Below are 19,836 nucleotides of genomic sequence, written 5' to 3'. Positions count from 1 at the left end.
AGGGTGGCACATGGCAGAGGGGCAACATTCATGGCAGCAGAAGAAGGGCAAAAGCAAAAAATGAAGGACAAACAAGACAAGCCTTTTTCTGTCCTATTTTATCCTGTCTACTGGAATTAGGGTGGTACCAGTTCTATCAGAGGATGGATCCAGCAATCAGTCATCTGCCCTTAATCCCAGCAACCTTAATCCCAGCATTGAACTGCAAATCAGTCACACATGGTAGATTCAACCACCTCAAAAAAAAAAAAAAAAAAAAAAAAGTGCCCACCTCCAAACTGCGTGAGGCTTTGGGGGAATATCTAGACACAAACCACAGCCCTGTTCATCTGTTGATGAGCATCAAGTTCAATTCCATGGCACTTTTTATTATTATTCACTGCTGGATCTTCTGACTTCTCAGTTCAGAGATGAGTACTATAACACTTTAAGAGGAACTATGTCTAGTTCACAATCGTAAACTAGTTTCATCCTACACTAACAAGTTTGATTAAGTGGTGAAGGATCCACAAACCATTTATCAAGAGAGACTGTAAAGTAGCTGGAAGATGTGGGTTAAGAGTGCTAAGAATGATTTGCCATGACCCTTGTGCACTCAGGTTAGGGCCACATAGATGTGGCAGGTGGCAGCAGATGGTTCAGACTTTTATCATCTCTGATCTGCATGATTTACTTATGGTGGCTCCTGTGCAAAGAAATTGCTTCCGAGAGTTTGTAATTACAAATTCACAGAATTTGCTTTTGGAAAGTTAACACTAAAGTTTATCCAGTGTGTGATACAGTTTTTATGGATAGGGTTATCATTGTGGACAATGAATGTTTGTTTAATTTCTCTACTGTTTTCCAGTTTTTAATGATTGCTACAGTGTACTACTGTGACTGCTGTCCTACCACAGAACTATTTCCATGCTACCAAATGGAAGCTCTGTACCTATAAAATTCTGATTCTGAAAATTGATAAAGAATTTATAAAGAAATTAATAAAAGAAAAACAGCCAGAATGGGACCATTAATTTCTTGGTGAGCACCTCTTCCATAGGTGCCAAGGACTCAGATTTATTCATTCACACAGATTGAAAAAACTACTATGATGATGCAGTTATTTTTTAAAGAAAAATATCTAATTAGGGATTTAAGTGTGACTTACTCAACTGCATAACTGAACGTGTATTTGTTGAGCCCATATTGGGCGAGGTTCTAAGTGATGTAGATAAAGCATAGAACAAAATAAAATAAAGTTCTAGTTTTTATCTGAAGTTCTAGTACAGAGGGTGACATTAGCCAAGATTAAACTGGTAAACATATGACTATACATAGAATGTAATAAGTACTCTGAAAAAGAATAAATATGGCAAGGATGGAAGGGGTGCCCAGGTGGGAGCTATTTTACATTTTCAGTTTCTTGACCAGGAAAGACATTATAGAAGGTGACATTAGAAGAGAGCACATGTCCAGTGGTAGTAGATGAGGGCAGCTATTGAGAGCAAGGACTTGAAATAAGACAGCTTCAATCATCCTTTTCTGGCCTAATGTAAAATGGACTCATCGTGGACCCCTGAATTTTCTTAATTTATATTCAGACAGGCTTTAGAAACATTTAAAAATATCTTTGTATTGCTAAGACCACTCCTAGTAAGCTGTGGGCGTATAATTGGTTAGATTTGAACTTATTTGGAGTAGCTAATACGTCTTGGGAGAAACTGAATTATGGGCCATTAAGAATTCCTCCCTGTGGGTGGCCACACGTGCAGAGCAGAGGTGACACACCGTGGTCTGTGGCCTGAGGACTCTTGTACCGGCAAGCAGCAGTGTTCCCAGGCTCTCAGCTCTGCCTCTGACAGCCCGTGCTGGGCGCAGGCTGCAGGCACTGAGGCGGGCCAGGCTCCGCGAGGTAATGTGCATGTGTCACTATCTGAGGCCCTGGAGGTTCGGGGCAGATCACTGCAGGAGGAAGAAATATGGGCTGTTCTAAACCAGAGTGCCAAAAGTCTCCAGGAATTATTCAGAAAAGTGAGCAGAGCAGATCCTGGCTTCACCGTTTCTCCACGGTCTCTGCTGTTGCTATCATCTGGTAGTGTATCATTTACAGATGAAAACATTCTCATTCAGAATCTTCGGGCGTTCACTGCACCATAAGTTCTTCAAAATCAATCACTAACTTCTCTCTCAGCTGTTGAAAACGTCCATGTTTATTCTCTTGGAATGACATTATATTGGGGTGCTCATCATGAAGTACTCAGAGCCAGCTTATTTAGCTTGGAAATCATCTCAGTAGCTTACTCCTTCGAATGTGTGAGGATATTATTTACACTCAGATTTCTCTTTGGACTGTCCTGGATGCCTGTGTTGCCCACACCAGGAATAGCAATTGTGCACCTTAATTTTCCTATGTGAAACAGTTGGCAACACTGGTTCTGGGAAACCTTTCTGGGGCGGATCAGCTTTTGCATAACAATGATCAAAAGCTTGATCAAAGCCAGGCTATTGGAGACTGATTGAGAGGAAAAGGATTACCAAAGAACCAGTACAAGGGTACAGAACTTACCTCAGTGATATCTGTAGTACATCTAGTGAAAGTTCATCAGTTATTTCCTCTGAATCAGATTTCAGACCAGTGAGAAGTCCTGATGCTTCAAAGAGGTTTGAATCTAGCAGTGATCTCCCAGGACTGAATGAAACTCCAGGTCAAAGCCAGCTACAGAGACCAAGTAGCAGACAATATCAAACACCTCTGGAAAGTAGTGAGGACAGCCAGGAGATCATGCTGAAATGGCAGGAGGAGGAGATGAAGCAGCTGCAAGCCACAATGGCCCTTCAACAGTCTCAGCTCAGCTCATGCCCCAGAGACACGGTCATGGCTTCTGTGCTGGACATTACTGGAGATCCCCTGAGGGAGATGGTCCTGGAGATAGCCATGACCTGGATGAAACTGCGGAACTTCTATAGCCCTGAGTTTGTGAAAATGACAGTTGAACCATTTGTATCTTTGGATTTGCCACCATCTATCCTTAACAAAAAAGGGAAGAATGAGGATAATCAGAGAAAAATGAACACAATGCTTTTGAGTGGACAGAGACTGGAACTGACCTGTGATACTGGAACAGTATGTAAAGATGTGTTTGATATGGTCATGGCCCACACTGACCTTGTGGAACATCATTTGTTTGCTTTAGCGACCTTCAAAGATAATGAATATTTCTTTGTTGGTCCTGATTTAAAATTAACCAAAGTGGTCATAGAAGGATGGAAAGAAGAACCAAAGGAAAAAAACAAAGCCACTATTAATTTTACTTTTTTTTTCGAATTAAACTTTTTGTGGATGACATTAGCCTAATACAACACACTCTAACCTGTCATCAGTATTACATTCAGCTGCAGTAAGACATTTTGGAGAACAGGACACACTGTGATGATGAGACTTCCTTATGGCTAGCATCCTTGGCACTCCAAACTGAGTATGGAGATGATCAGCCAGATAATGGGGTGTCTTACTTTAGAATGGAGCATTATTTGCCTGCCAGAGTGACGGAGAAACTTGATTTATCCTGTATTAAAGAAGTGTTATCCAAATTGCATAATACCTATGCGGGAGATTCTGAAAAAGAGACAGAGTTAAAATTTTTAAAGCTCTGCCAGAGGCTGACAGAGTATGGCGTTCATTTTCACCAGGTGCACCCTGAGAAATCACAAACAGGAATATTGCTTGGAGTCTGTTCTAAAGGTGTCCAAGTATTTGAAGTTTACAATGGAGTTCTCACATTGGTCCTTCACTTTCCATGGAAGGAAGCCAAGATTTCTTTTTCTAAAAAGAAAATCATATTTCAGAATACATCAGATGAAATAAAACATGCCTTCCGGCCAGAGAACAACCAAACAGAGAACAGCAAGTACCTGCTGCACCTCTGCTCTGCCCAGCATAAGTTCCAGCTGCAGATGTGAGCAAGACAGAGCAACCAAGATGCCCAAGACACTGAGTGAGCTTCACTTAAGAGCCTGAGCCTCCACCTAGAGTCCGAGAGAGGATTTAACATGGGACGTCCAATCAGCACTGGCAGCCTGGCCAGTAGCAGCCTCCACAAGCTTGTCATGTGACCTCTGTCAGCTTACACCGAAATTCTGAAGAGGCTCTTCTGCTCAGAGCTGTCACTTTATCAGCTGTTGCAAAACAGTTGAAAGGAGAAGAGTGACAAGGCCTCCTGGGAGCAGAAGCCCAGCGGGCTGAGCAAATCCTACCATGATCTAGTCAGGCTGCTCTCTTTCCTCAATGGAAAAATGTCAGTGTTGACATGGAATCCCTGCTGCAAATCCTTGCGGAGTTGGTGGGAAAACCTCCCACCAGATGGCAAGATCTGGTACAGGATCTGTGGCAGACCCACAAGACTCAATAACTCAAAGTCCATTGCATGTTTAAATAGAAGTCCTGAAAGGAGAAACACAAATCAGACTCATCCATGGAAGACCCTGGTCAAGCCCATGGCACAGGTCAGCATGTACAGGCTTACCTTCTTTCTCCCAGCCGTGTACTCACAGTGAAGCGAAGGAGATCAGTGCCTGAGAACTTACTATAGGTTCCATGTCCTGATGCACCCAGTGAGATAACAGTGATTTTTTTCGTAGCACTGACTGTTACTTAAGCTTCTTCTTGGTCGCAGTACCCATGGCAGTCCTGTGGGAAAACCCGACAGTATGGTGCCACTAATGTGGGTCGCTGTCCCTTGATTTCTCCCAGCTAGTCTGTGTGGCCCGACTTTGATAAGGCTGTATTTTTTGAAAGGCTTATTTAGGGTGCTGTCAGTTTAGCATAAATATAATTGTCTCCAGAAACTTAGTTTATGAAGTGTTTTATGGTTGATAGAAATTCTTAGTTGGCATAAGTTTCTTTAAAGTCTCCCTTTAAAGGGATATTATTTAAGGAGAAAAGATATATCCTTACTAAATGGATAGTTCAGGTTGTCCTGACCCCATGTATCTTAAAGAGAAAAGGCAGTGACATCACACACTCAGACAACTTGAGAGCTAGGTGCAGAAATCTGAACTACTACTCAAAATAAAAGCAACCGAAGAGACAAAAGAAAAGCAAGAACATCCTCTTCTGTTATTTTATCAATTACTACTACTTAACTCTCTTCTGCCTAAAATTTAGCCTTAATTACCTAAAGTCCAATTTTTAAAAAAAATTTATAGTTGGAATATGGATGTGTGGGATAAATGGAGTCGGAAGAGAACTCTTTTATGGTTAATAAATATTTATGGGAAGCAGCGTTATTAATATAGGCATCCACAAGTTTCAGAGATTCCATTACCATCCATTTAAGTTGAATGGGTTTAAAAAAAAATAAAGCAGATAAAAGGCAAGATTTCATCCCAGAGATAAAATTGTTGAAATAGTGAGAGATTCATCAATACATTAGATTTTCAAAGTATGTTCACACAGAATGAGGTCTCCTAGATTCTAAGCTGTTTTCACCACAAAGGCTTTGTCCGACAAGATTATCTACCATGTGTTAGGAACTAGTAGCTATTCTATAATCCGTGAAGGAATTTATTCTCTGCATTTGTCTTTTGTTTGAATTATTGATTTTATTGAATATTGAATTTTTAACAGTTGGACAAATGCTTTTAAAACCATTTCATCATTTCATGTTTGACATATCAAAATATCATTGTCAAAAACAACATACTTGTGTTTAAATTTATGCCATCAAATAGGTTAACATGCTTGGGTGCTATTTCAAAATAGTAAATGTGCCCATTGTGCAAAGACATATTTTTCTCAGGATAAAGTGTTGGTGCCTTAATATTTTATTGATTTTTTGAGTACTTCAGAAGACATTATTTCTGTAATATCTGATCATTTTATAAAATGTCTAATTTAACTTATATCACAAGAATGACTATGAATAACTCTGGAACTTCTTCATCCCAAGTACACTTAAAAGAAAATGGTAGGTTTACAAACTGTACCTCCACTCTGCCCTGCCCCGCCCCATTTCCATTATATTCTTTCTTGTATCTTTTTTTTCCCTGGAGACAGAGTTTCACTATGCCATTCAGACTGTCCTTGAACTCACTTTGTAGCCCAAACTGGCCTTGAGCCCCAGGGATTCTCCTGCCTCAGCCTCCTGAGTGCTGGGATTGCAGGTGTGCTCCACCATGCCCGGCCCTTTCTTATATCTTGACACAGCAGTCCTGGAACTAACAATAGAAACCTTCAACTCTGTGCTAAGGAGTTGGCCTCACCTGAGAGTGGAGAGAGGAATTTTTAGCATTATGGTGTTGTAATGGAGCCTATTCATTAGGCTACTGTTGATAAAATAAATAAATGACAAATTGAAGATAAGGACATTAAGTAGAAGTCTAACATAATACCTGAGCTGACAGCTCAATTTGACTGAAAGATATTTAACCAAGAGAGTCATTTTAAAAGGATGCTTGAGCTGAATCTTGTAAAAATGATTTGCTTAGAGAACATGAGCTCTCCAGCCCAAGGGTGCAGTGTGGTTACAGATACAGAGACATGAGAGGAAAAAACACATTCTAAGAACAGAAGAATCTCAAAAGAGGGGGATATTAAAGCCAGGTTATAGTCAAGAACCAAGGGGAGGCAGACATGGTGGCTCGTATCTGTGATCCCAGCACTCTGTGAGAATGAGGCAGGAGGATCACAAGTTCAAATCCTGCCTGGGCAACCTAGCAAGACCTTGTCTTTAAATGAAAAATAAGAAAGGCTGGGGATGTAGCTGAGTACAAAGGTGCTAGGTTAACTCTCCAGTGCCATAGAGAAAGGATAGGGGGAGAGACAGACAGAGAGACAGAGACAGAGACAGAGACAGAGACAGAGACAGAGACAGAGATCGAGATAGAGATCGAGATAGAGATAGAGATAAATTAACAAACAAAAAATTTTAAGAATCAATCTTAATCCTAAATATTATGAGGAGAATTTGAAGACTTTAAATGTTCAGGTTTATAGTTTATAAAGAATCTGAATCAAAGTTGTAGGAGGAAAACTGAATATGTGCAGTGACCTAAGTCAGTGGGTTCAAACTTTTTAGATTTTAAGTTCAAAGTACTTTTAATTTGTATATTATCTCATTTGATCTTTCAAACAACTCTATGGTAGAAAAATGGCTTATACATCTCTTGCCTCCTAAAGTGTTTCAAAATCTTACCCTCAGATTCTTGAAAGAGGAGCCAATTGAGCCAGGGATATAGCTCAGTGGCAACAGCATCTGCCAGGTAAGCACAAGGTCCTGAGTTTGGTTCCAGGTACCCCCCCCAAAATGGAACTAATTAATGATGCGAAAGAAACAAAGATGCTCATAAGAACTCTTGTTATAGCCAAATTTGATGAAGCAATAGATCCTGATAATGAAGGCACCTCTGAGGCATGAAACAAAGTTTGATCCATATGGGATTAGTGTTTTGTAGATCAAAACTGTCAAACACTAGTTTGTGCATTTTTATATAATTTTCATTCTATAAAGAATTACACCTCCTAATTCTTCAAGAGATAGAAATTTTTGTTGGAAGTAGGATTATTTCCAGAAAAAATATACAATGTCTTCAATCATAACAAAACAGATTTTTAAAAATCTCTATTCTAGATATATTAATCCTAAAAAAAGTTGAGGGCATATCATTAAAAAAAATATTTGAATGTGTGTATGAGCCTGCTCATAAGACTGGCATATAGTTTTGTGTAACAAAATGTGGACTGAACATCCCCATAATGGTGCTTATCCTTGGCTAACAATACTGAGTGCTTCCTATTATACTGAGCACTTCACATTAATTTTTAATTTAATCCCTGCCACAGTCTCATGAGGTGAGTGCTAATGTTATTGTTTCTCTTATCAAGTGAATTTGTCTATGCTCTGAAAAATCAGAGAAAAATAGAGAAATTCACTTGTGCGGGCCCCAGAGCTAGTGAGCAGTAGGGCCATGATGTATAGGTGGGAAGTCTCTTTCCAGAGCCCAAGCTCTATTACTCTTTAGATTGCCCCTGACATGATAATGCCTAGCTCTTTGTAGGTACTAGTTCTCCCTACTAAATTTTTAAGTGAATCTGGGTAATAAATTATGCAAAGATGAGATTTGCAGTATATTTTAATGAAAGTTCTAGTGGAAATGAATAGGAATTTACATTGGATATCCACTCTGCTTGAGCAGGTTAAAGCAGGTTCTGTGTTTGAAGCTCCATCTCCTCACCTAGCACCTGCAGAAGGGCCAGCCCACCTTCCTGTGGAGGTGTCCCCCAGTCGGCTTGCAGACAAGATCTTTTTCAGCCTGCCTCAGTAAACTGAAATTATGTTCTCTTTAGGATCCAGTTTTTATATAACAGAGCATGGCAAACATAATTTCTAATTATAGCAACAAAGGGTCCGGAAGTTAAATTACTGTCCCCAAGTCAAGGGCAGGTCTTCTCGTTCTCATTTCGGTGTTCTGCCTGCTGGCTGAGATGATAAGATGACAACTATAAATGAATATCACATAATACTGAACTATTTATCACCCAAACCAAGAATGAATGTATCAAGTTCAATCTTGTCTTTTGTGGCTTGCACAGATTCTTAAGCAATATATAACTTGAAAGACAAAACAAAAAAGTCATGTAGTCTTCTAAACGTATACTTGGAAATAGATAGGAAAGGATTCTAATCCCTTGTTTGTTCTTTCTGAAACAAAAAAGTAGTGAAACTTTCCAAAATATGCTGCTCAATATTTCCTCCCAAGAATAAAAATAAAACATATATAAAACTTACCCAATAATTATGTGAACTTGATTCTTACTATTTTCTTGTTTTATTGTATTATATAATAACTTAAAAAGAAACTTTTAACTAGGTTTGTATGTTATTTTCCAGAGTGACCATAACGTGAAATACATGTGAATATTTTATAGTATCTTAACGGGACTGTTAACAAAAATAAACTGCAAAAATAAAAACTTCCTGTAAAAGAGACTATTGTAGTTCACAGTAATGTGGTGCAAATACTGAAAAAAACATCTTGTAATATTAAAAAAATTCCTCCCTGCCCCCTTAACAGATGAAAGTTACGAATTAATGACTAATGAGAAAAAGTTGTGTATGTCCCCACGGTTTCCCAGAATGCTCCAGAAAAGTTGCAAGTTGTTCCAAATAGGGTCTCTTGCTCCCCACAGATTTCAAATTTTCCTAAACTCAGTTCAAAATGGTAAGTAACCAGGACCTAAGGCATAAGGGCACTTCCTTTTTAATGCCTTTAAGGTCAAACAAAATGTTCTGGGACAGTCTCTTTGGAACCTGTGGAATGAAGACATATTTAAAACCATGAGCTCATGCTGACCTTAGATGAAATATCATCAGATTGACTGTCACATTATGAAATCAGCAGTTACCCACCATCTGTAAGCATGAAATTATTTCAAAGGAAACTATTAGTAGAGTGTAACTGTGATTTGTAGCAAAATCCGTTATAGTGACTATTAAACTAAAAATTCTAGAGGGATATACATACTGTATGAATTCATGTATAGAGTTTTATTAGTTTTCACTGCATCCATGAGAGGAGAAAAGGGCAGGTGCTGCCGTGCGCTTTGCTCAGGTGTGAGACCTGAGCCTGAGGGATCTAGTGACTTGTTCAGGATCCACATCAGGAGCATCTCCGCACTGCTCTAGCTCACTCCGTTTCCTTCCGGCCTTTCTTTTCTGTCTCTTATGTTTTATCAATTGACCCAAGTCAACTAAATTTCTTGGGGTGTCTATATCTAAAAAGAATTGTGCTTCAGCTTTCACAAACTTGGCATTTTCTATTGAGTAACTGTGCTCATTTTGGCGAAACTCTCGAGGTTGAGATGAACTCACGGTATCACTCTGTAACTGATTTTAAATGAATAAAATACTTTCATTTTTAAGTTCTTTCAGGTATTTTAGGCTAGACCCAGGGAGCAAAGTTAGCCCTTTTTACCATGACTGGGTAGTAGTATTTGTCTAGGCTTAGATGATCTCTTACTGAGAGCTGGCATCTCAATTCTGGTTTGTGCCATCCTTTACACTTAATGTGTGCAATTATGCTGTATTAGGTTTCTATTACTACTTTCATGATTCACCATAACCCATGTGACTTAAAACAAACTATTTTATAATTTTAGCTGTTTTAAATGGGTCTCAGTGAATCAAAATCAGTGTTTTTTTTCTGTAGGCTGTAGGGGGATAACCCATTTCCTGGTCTTTTCCAGCTTCTAGAGCTCACTTACATTCTGTGGCTCACAGTCCCATTCCTCCTTATTTTAAACCAGCACCTGATACTCTTCTCAGGTTGCCGTAATTTTTCTTCTTCCTATCTTGCATGCCTCTGCACTTACAATGAACCTAGGCAGGGACATCTTTAATGGAAGAGATCATTATTCTGCCTACCACACTTACGTTATCATGTTTTATTGTTATCTCCTTTTAGCAATATGAATTCTACTATACAACAATGTGTGGAGATTTTTTCCTCACATGAACACAGTAATAAATATAATCTTATTTTTGCATAAGTAACATTGGAACTAACTTTATGGTTAAAGCCAAAAATATACTATAAAAGGAAAGGCATGAACATTAAGAACCTTCCAAATGATTTGGAATAATAAAATTAAGCCATAAGCCTTATATAATGAATATGACTATGTTTTGTACAATAATTACATCCTGTATTTTCAAGTTATAAAACATGCAAAACACAATTCTGCTATATTACTGAAATGCAGTTCAAAACTAATAGCTTGGAAAATCAGATGTCAATCAAACAGTTAAGTGTTTTCCTTTGCTTGTGATTCAGAAAGGTTTTGAAATAGTGATTTTTTTATAACTCAGAAAGCCTCCAAAATCTTAATGGTCCTATTTCCCTGTAGGTAGCAATTGTGCTAATAATCACTCCTCTAGCTTTAGAGACATGTTTTGCAAAAATTATCCTCACATATGGTTTCCATCTTTTGCTATGAAGAAAACAATAAATGACTGAGTAGAGCAAGTGGAGTTGGAATGGCTCAGAGTGATGCTAATGACCAACAAATCCACTTTTTTAATCTATTAGGATTATTGGCACAATTTAGATATTCGTAATGATCACATCCATCATAGAAAACTTGGTACCTGTACATGCTTATGTCTTAGTTCCTCTTTTTTTTTCTCATTTCCTGCCCTCTCCTCAGCTCTTCTTTCTCCTTCTTATTTACAAAACTTTTTTCCATTTTATCCTTTTTTATCATTTTTTCTTTTTCCTTCCTTCCTCTACCCTCCATTCTTTTCCTTTGAATAACTTCTTCCTGTTTCATAATATCTATTTTATAATTTGGTTCTTATTTACACTTTAAATTTCTCACACAGGAGAAACAAAATGGTATTTACACATGTATGTCCAATTTATTTCACAAGATTATGGTCTCAATGGGCTGGGTATGGTAGTGCATGCCTGTAATCACAGCACTCAAGATGCTGAGGCAGGAGAATTGCCAGGAATTTGAACCTTGCCTCAACTACATAGTGAGTTCAAGGCCAGACTGTACTACACAGTGAGACTTTGTTTCAAAAAAACATTGTGGTCTTAAGATGCATCCATTTAGCTATAAATGTCTCAAATTTATCCTTCTTTATGGCCAAATAGTACTTTATTGTATAAAAAAGCTACATCTTTTTTTTAAGAGAATAAAACCAAACAAAATAAAACAGAATAAAGCTAATCAGAATAGAACAATGCAAGTGATACAGGACTTCAAAATAGAATAATAGGAAATCAACAATGACTACCAAAATGTCTCGTTTTCTTAAGATAGCTGTCTATACCATCAGACATAATAAAATCTAAGAAAGCAAGACAGTAAAATCAATCAAAACAAAACAATGAAAGTGTCACAGGACTTCAAAACCAGATAATAGGAAATCAACAATGGATACTGTGATATATCTTTTTATCTTCAAAATAGCTGCCCATACTATCAGACATAGTAAAATATAACAAAACAAGACAATGAAATTGACAAATCAACCTTGCAAAACTATGGAAACAGTACAAGAATTCAAAACAAGATAATAGGAAATTATCAATGGTTACATTTTCTTTTTTAGATGTTTCTTCCCCTGTCACTTTCACAATATCTATTGTACATTTTGCTTATCACTAACTCCTTCAAGTTTTATGCTAGGGAGATAGCATAATGTTCACCCATATGAGTCCTGATCATTTCACACATGAACATGATCTCAAAGTGCATCTATTTGTCTACAAGAGCCTCAAGATTATCCTTCTTTATAGCTGAGTAGCTTTTCATTGTATAAAAATATTGTATCTTTCTTATCCATTCTGTGGTTGATGAGCAAGCTACTTTTTTGGGATTTTCTGTCACATGGAACATTGTTTTCTCTCCTTCACTTTCAGTTTCAATTTCTTTTCTAGTCAAATGTGTTTCTTGTGTACAGCATATAGGTGGGTCTTATTTCTTAATCCACGCTTCCTGTGTTTCATTATATTGATGATTGAGGACATCTACATTAATGGTTACAGCTAGCATGCATTGGCTCACCTGCCGTACTATCCTAATGCTGTTGGATCCCCTCTTTTCTCCTCTATTCAATGGCTTTCCCTATTTGGCAGTTCCTATCTGCTGTTGTTCCTGAAACTGTGGTAATTTTATCTCTCTCTATACTATCCTTCAGAGTTCTTTGTAGTGTGTAGTGGTGGTTTACTGGTCATGAATTCCTTTAGTTATTCTTTATCATAGAAACTCCATCAATAGTTGGCAAAACCATCAGAAAGAGACTGAAGACAGAACTCCAGACCCTGAAGACAGGACTGCAATCAGGGATAATGAAAGAAAAGATGCCTCCAAAACAACAAGGAACAAGAAATAAGTCAATGGCTGCAGAATGACACAAAGAAAAACAATTCAAGAATAGTAGGTGTCAGTTAACAAGCAGGGGTCAACACAAACAAAACAAAAGTTCACCTACCAAAGCAACGTCAGAAAACTTCCCAAACATGGGGAAAGGACCTGGCACACAGACAAGTGAGGCACACAGAATTTTAACCAGCCACACCCAAAACAAATCCATACCTGGACACACAATAATCACTATCGCAGAAACTCAGCACAAGAACAAAACATTAAAAACAGCTAGAGAAATGAAACAGAGCACTCACAAAGGAAAACATCAGAATGATGGCAGACTTCCCAACACAAACCTTCGAGTTGCAAAGGGCATGCAGCCATGTATCCAAAGTCACAAAAGAAAGCAACCTCCAAACCTGACCAATATACCCCACAAAACCACGCCTCAAAATTGATGGAAAAACAAGACACCTCCATAACAATGTGCTGTTCTTGAAATACCCATTTTTCTACTTTCCACTCCTTTCCCCACAAACCTGCCCTTCATTTACAACCATATTTCAGATACTTTCTTAGCTCTTTTATAAGTATGTTTTTATTCAGACTTAATAAATTTAACTTATATTTTACCCCAGTGTCCTACCTAAACTACGGGTATATTATATTTCTCATTTTCTCAGTTTATTAGGTAAAATCTCTAACATTTTATAACTGTTTTTTAAATTTTGGTCCTACAACCCAACAGGTAGATTTCTACACAGTGCTTCTCTACAATTCAAGTTTCTTCTGTGGCTACTTCTATCTTCATTCTTTGTGACTGTTCACTGCATCTGCTGGGTCCCCTACAGATAGTGCTGTACTAGTGTGCACCTAACAATAGATCAGGGAAGCTGGGTACCATGGCACATGCCTGTAGTTTCAGCACTCAGAGGCCGAGGCTGGAGGATCCCAAATTCAAGGCTAGCCTCTGTTTCTTTTCCTCCTTTTTCCCTAACTTGGATAGTAGTTGGGACTGTTTTCTCCAGGGTTCTTTTCAACTCCTGTTACATGAAGAAATGTCTGGAATGAGCAATTCCTTAGCCAAGTTCTCCAGATGTTCAGTCCATCTTGTCCATCCCAGTCCAACTGACAGTCCAGGGGATCTTGCTGATGTTGACTCTGTCTGCTGGTCTTTCATGTGGAGCAGCTGATACAAAAATCTCTAGCTTACTTCTAGGTGTTGCCTTCAAGGCAGATCATACACAGGAAGACCAGACTTTGTCTTAGTTGGCAGTGACTCTTGGTGTTATAATCAGGACAAGTATATGGCTGAACTTATGTCTATATTCTCTGCTATGATCCTATCTTCAGATTTTCCTAGAGCCTGGATAGATTCTACAACTACTGAGTAGAGCACTTTGCATCCCAAGCTGCTTCATGTCAGATACATTTTGTGAGGTCATTTACTTGTTTTTAAGGGAATTGTCCAAGATGTAAATTCTCAGCAAAAGGCTACATTCTGCAGCAGGTTTGACCCATAGTTCATCTTCAATAGTGTGAACAGTGCTGCAGCCTGCCTCCTGGGATCCAACGATGGCGGTGGTGATGTGCAGGAGTGCGGGGTGGCACAGCCTGGATGTGGGAGCTGCAGAGCCCACTATGTGTTTTTGTTTTTGTTTTTTTTTTTTTTTTTGGTCTTTTTTCCTTTTTATTGTACCGGGGATCGAGCTCATGACTGCCTGCTTGCAAGGCAGGCGCTTATGCCGCTGAGCTAAATCTCTTAGTTGCTGGGCATTTGGGTAGTTTTCAAAATTTAGGTATTATGAACTGTGCTGTTATAAACATAGTGCACATGTATTCTTGTGATATGATGTTTTTAATTCTTCTGGGAAGACATCCAAAAGGGGTCAAATGGAATCTCTAGTTCTAATTTTTTAAATTATCATTATTTGCAAATGACACAATACATAAATGACCCCCAAAACTCCATCAAAAGACTTCTAGATTTGATAATCAGATTCAGTCAAATAGCTGGATACAATGTTAATGTGAAAAAATCAATAGCATTCCTGTACATCAATAATAAACTCAATGAGAGATAAATTAGGGAATCTACGGCTTTCATAATAGCACCAATAAAAAACACTTAGGAATAAATCTAGCAAAAGAAGTAAAAAATCTCTACATTGAAAACTATACTACTCTGAAAAAGAAATTCAAATGGAATATCATAAAATGGAAAGATATCCTTTGCTCTTGGATAGGAAGAACCAAAATAAAAATAAAAATAAACATGGCCATACATCAAAAGTTGTTATACAGATTTAATTCAATTCTAATCAAAATAACAGTAGTCTATCTCACAGAACGAGAGAAAACATTCTTAAAATTCATTTGGAACCAGAAGAGACCTAGCACAGCAAAGGCAATTCTAGGCAACAAAGGCAAGGCAGGGGGCACCACAATCCCTGATCTGAAATTATGCTACATTGCTACTGTGGTAAAAACAGCGCAGTGCTGGCAAAAAAGACAGACCCGAGGAACAGTGGAACAGAAGAGAAGATGCATAAACAATTTCAAGCACACTCAGCCAGTTTATCTTTGACAAAAGGCCCAAACACATTCACTGGAAGAAAGACAGCCTCTTTTGTACATAGTGCTGGAGAAAAATTTGCTTTCCACATGTTGAAGAGTAAAAGCAGACTCTTGTGTATCATCAGGCTCTAAACTAAAATCAGTATACATCAAAGATCTAAATATTAAAATAGAAACACCAAACCTGCTGGAAGATAGAATAGGTAGAACTCTTGAACACATAAGTGTAGGCAAAGACTTCATGACCCAACCCTGATGTCATGGAAAATAATACCAAGAATCAACACCTGAGTGCTCATCTTATTAAAAAGCCTTTGAACAGCAAAGGAAATCATCAACAAAGTGGAATGACAACCTACAGAGTGGAAAAAAATCTTAGCCAGTTGTTCTTCAGACAAATGACTATTATGTAGAACATGCAAAGAACTGAAAAAAATCAGACCTCCCTCCTGAATTTAACTCAACCCAGAAATGGGCATCTTAAATGAATAGACAGTTCTCAGAAGAGGAAGTGCAAACAGAAAACAATATATGAAAAAATGTTCAACATCACTGATCCTTCAAGAGATGCAAATTAAAACACTGAAATATCATCTCACCAGAAAGAATGGTTATCACCTAGAAATCAACAGATACTGGCAAGTGTGCGGGGGGGGGGGCAGGAGGAACACTTCTTCAATGCTAATGGGAATGTAGACTTGTGCAAGGACTGTGGAAATCAAGGTGGAGATTCTGCACAATCCACTTTAACATTTTGTAAACAGCCTGACTCTCTTTGCTCCTGGTGGTCTGGTCTGCGCTTATTTATCAACCAGCAGAGGCGTGAATGGTTTCTCCCAGGGCATTATATTACAACTTTTAAATTGTATAACAAAACAGATACTTATGCTATTTCTATTTGTTTATCTACTGATCAAACATTTGTTCCACCTTTCTGCTTCCTTTTCTTACCTTTTTTTGGTTAATATTCTTTTCCCTTCTCTTGTTTTTTAGTGATTCTTCCTCATGTTACCTAACAACTACATCTTCCTCCTCTTCCCTGCTATCAGCTGCTTTCCCTGGGGACTGCAGATTGACAATGACTTAATTTTTATCATAAAACAAATGTATATCCAATATGGCGAATTCAGAACTTTTAATAAAGTATAAAAGAGAAAGTAACTTTTCTAACTATTCAGGAATGATAATAATTAACATTTATATATATATATATATATATATATATAAGTATATATGAATGATTATAGTCTACGTATTTTCTGTATGTTTCAAGAAAATTGAATCATGTTGAACATGTAACCATTCTTTCACTTAATATCATACAATGAACATTTTCTATGTCATTAAAAACCTAAGACATTCTTTACTGCGTAACATCTTATGTATGTTATGCAGTTTATTTACTAATCCAATTTTTAACAGAGATATAAGGTTTTATTTTTTCAACATGCATGCAGGATAACAGCTATTTATACTGTTTAGGAACACAGAAAAAGGAAGAAAGGAAAGGGGTAGAGGGGAAGAAAGGTGATAGGAAGAGGAAGAAAGGTGGAAAGTGGGAGGCAGAGTGGGAGAACGGTCTGGAAGTCAAGGAAGTTCCATGGAGAAATGAGACAAAGTCAAGCAGACAGCAGTCCACAGATGAGAAACACCTCCTCCACAGTGCTTCCCTTGGGGTACCCCAGTCATATTTTAGAGGAAATTAAGGAGATTGACAAAGGCATTTAGTTGACAAAGGTGGGGTTCAGGCTCACCCTTGCCTAGAGTCACAGCATGAAGACAGCATGTGTCCATACATAACAGTCTCAGCCAGGAGGGTCCTGAAGTCCGGGGAGGGCAGGTGTGTGTCTCATGCACTGTCAGAGTTCATGAGTCTGTAGGAAGCTCCTGAGGTCTTTGTTGATCAGGAAGCCACTGAGGGCCAATAGCAACCTAGACAAAATTGAGAGGTCTGACAGTCACCAGGCATAGACAGATATCAAAGGTTCATCAGCAGACATGCCCAGAGGCAAAACACACAGTGGTAGAGAATACATGGCACACTGTCCATCAAAGCCCAGCAGTGACGTGCCATTCTGCTGTCCAAAGCTGGAGATACGGTAGGTGGCATCTTAGTTGCTGCTCCCACTCCTGCATGACAATAAATTCTCATCATATGCATTTGCTTAATTTTGCAGTGGTAACAGTAAAGCTTCCCATTGACAAAGTGCGTGGTCAGCATGAACTTGAAGCCTAGCAAGTCACTGGCCATGAAGCAGCAGAGCTTGAGGATGCTCTAGTCCTCCTGAAGAATGCTTGAGAATGTTTAGGGAAGCCTCCTGAAGAATGCTTGAGAAGCAGGGAAGGCCAGAATCAAAAATGGTCCAGGCAATGTTTTAGAAAGGCAGGATATATATCAAGTATAAGTACTTAACATACACACAGCTGGATGAGATTACATAATGTGACACTATTGTTAAACAAAACAAAACAAAACAAAATAAAACAGGAAAGCCACAGCAAGGCAAAAGAGCATGATCATAAGTGTGATATTCTGGCTAATGTCCAAATGCATTTTACAGCACATAGAAGCCAAGATGAAGAGACCACAGACAGCCAAAGCACATATGTAGACAGCCAGGAACAGGTCCCGCAGGAGGCAGTAGACAGACTTGCACAGAGTCAGTTGGGGGTTTTACCCTAGGCACAGGGCTCTCCCCTGGCTACTTTGCTGGGCCTGGCCGGCCCTCTTTTGCTTTCTCTCGATGGGATCTTTCACTCAGAAGGTAGTACTGCAGGGGATTGAGCCATCCGTCTTCATTGATTATCTCAGCAATCTTTTCAGATTCAATAGCAGTGTAGTTGACAAACCACCCAAAGAAGCTACCATTCTCTTTTGAGTTTCTCCGAGTCATGGAGTGCAACTTGTGCCCTTGGAGCCTCTGGATAGGAGTAGAACAAGCAACCACCTGATTGGAAGACCCATACCCATATGCCTTGATGAGCACCTTATTTTGGAAATAGGGGTTATGGCCAAAGTAGAACTTGATCTTGTAGCCCAATCTAGCGAGGCCCAGTTCTTCCCCTTCCAAGCTATTCAAATAGCTTAGCACTTCTTAATCTTGGCCATTCAGAAAGGCAGACAGCTGGGGATGTCTTTGGAAAGCTTGCCTCAAAAGCCCGGGATCTTCTTTGCTGAGTTCATTGTGGCTCTCCGTTTAGGGAGTCGCTGCTGCCTGAACTTGCATGAGAGCTTGTGGTAAATCAAGCCTCCAGCTTCAGCGGGACAGGGTCCTGGGAATCTGTGTTGTCTTCAGTCGCTAGGGGCCAAGACCCAGAAGACATGACCATCACTTTCCTTTCCTCCCCCACCGGGCCGGGGTATACTCCCCAGCCGCCCCTTTCTTGGGTTGCCCACCAGCAGCAACCTTTGGGCCACCCCCACCCGCGCCAGGCCACCCTGTGCCACCCAAGGGGCTTCCTGGGGCTCTGGAACCGTGGTGGGTCCAGGTCTTTTGAGGCGTCTCAGAAGCAGCAAAGACTCGGCGTTGGCCAGGCCTTTGCCCAGGCTTTTGGTGACGGAGGACTTTTGACCTTTGCTGCAGCTGCTCACAGTGGTAAGCAGGCTGCTCCAAAGCCACGCTCTTCCTTCCCTAATCCACTTTGGTTGGTCATTTAAATTGTTTCCTATGTGGGCTCATTGTTATAAATACTGCCCTCCTGAATGTCTTTGAGCCTAAACTGTTTCCCTTGTTTTGAATGGGGAAAATATATTAAAAGTAGAGGGAGTTTTGGGATCCATAGTATGTATTCCTGAGGCTTTCAATGTATATTATCCCAAAGGCAGATACAGTCTTCATTTCTCCAGAATGTCTAATCATGATGTTATAGCTTGGCCCCATTGACAGAGTAATTGCATTATGTAGTCCAGTTGTAGGTTTAGGTGTTGTGTCTCATCAACAAGAAAGTTGACAACCTTCCAGCGTTTCTGTTACTTCCTTTTAAAATTTCATCAGTCCTTTTCTACCCAATGAGCTCTTCCTTACTATCTGATTTTTCTTTTTCAAAATATCTTCTTGATTTATGGCTACAATATAGTTAAAATACTTGCAGGACATGAATTCAAGGCTTTTCTGTCTTCTTTCTTGCTTGTTACATTTCTTTTTACTTCCTGTTTTATCTGATTTCTCCAATTTTTTTTCCTTTTTATTTACCTTCTTTTTCATGGAGGTTTTCTTGCATTGACCGAATATCTGTTTATCCATCCATAGTTATGAGACGGTGCTGAGAAGCTAGTTAAGTGTTTTGTATATGTATATGAGGCTTGTGATTGTTCAAGTAGAGTTGCAGTGGATCTCACATTGTTATGGATGGAGGATTCCCAAATGCCAGACTATGAAACTCTTAATTTCTTGAGCCATTTAATC

General features: G+C 39.0%; 1 protein-coding gene and 2 pseudogenes across 1 annotated transcript in view; 2 read left to right on the top strand and 1 right to left on the bottom strand.

The window, feature by feature from the left end:
• Adamts12 (ADAM metallopeptidase with thrombospondin type 1 motif 12) overlaps window positions 1-19,836 on the top strand; it is a 286,768-nt gene that overhangs the window by 79,741 nt on the left and 187,191 nt on the right. The window lies entirely within an intron of this gene.
• Window positions 2,471-5,694, top strand: LOC134478069 (tyrosine-protein phosphatase non-receptor type 13-like; annotated as a pseudogene).
• On the bottom strand, window positions 4,631-19,674 carry LOC134478173 (testis-specific Y-encoded-like protein 5; annotated as a pseudogene).

The sequence above is a fragment of the Cavia porcellus genome, unplaced genomic scaffold, assembly GCF_034190915.1.
Source record: "Cavia porcellus strain 051 isolate PalLab524CR breed Dunkin Hartley unplaced genomic scaffold, mCavPor4.1 scaffold_11, whole genome shotgun sequence".
Lineage (NCBI taxonomy): Eukaryota > Metazoa > Chordata > Mammalia > Rodentia > Caviidae > Cavia > Cavia porcellus.
This window is presented reverse-complemented; position numbering and strand designations above follow the sequence as displayed.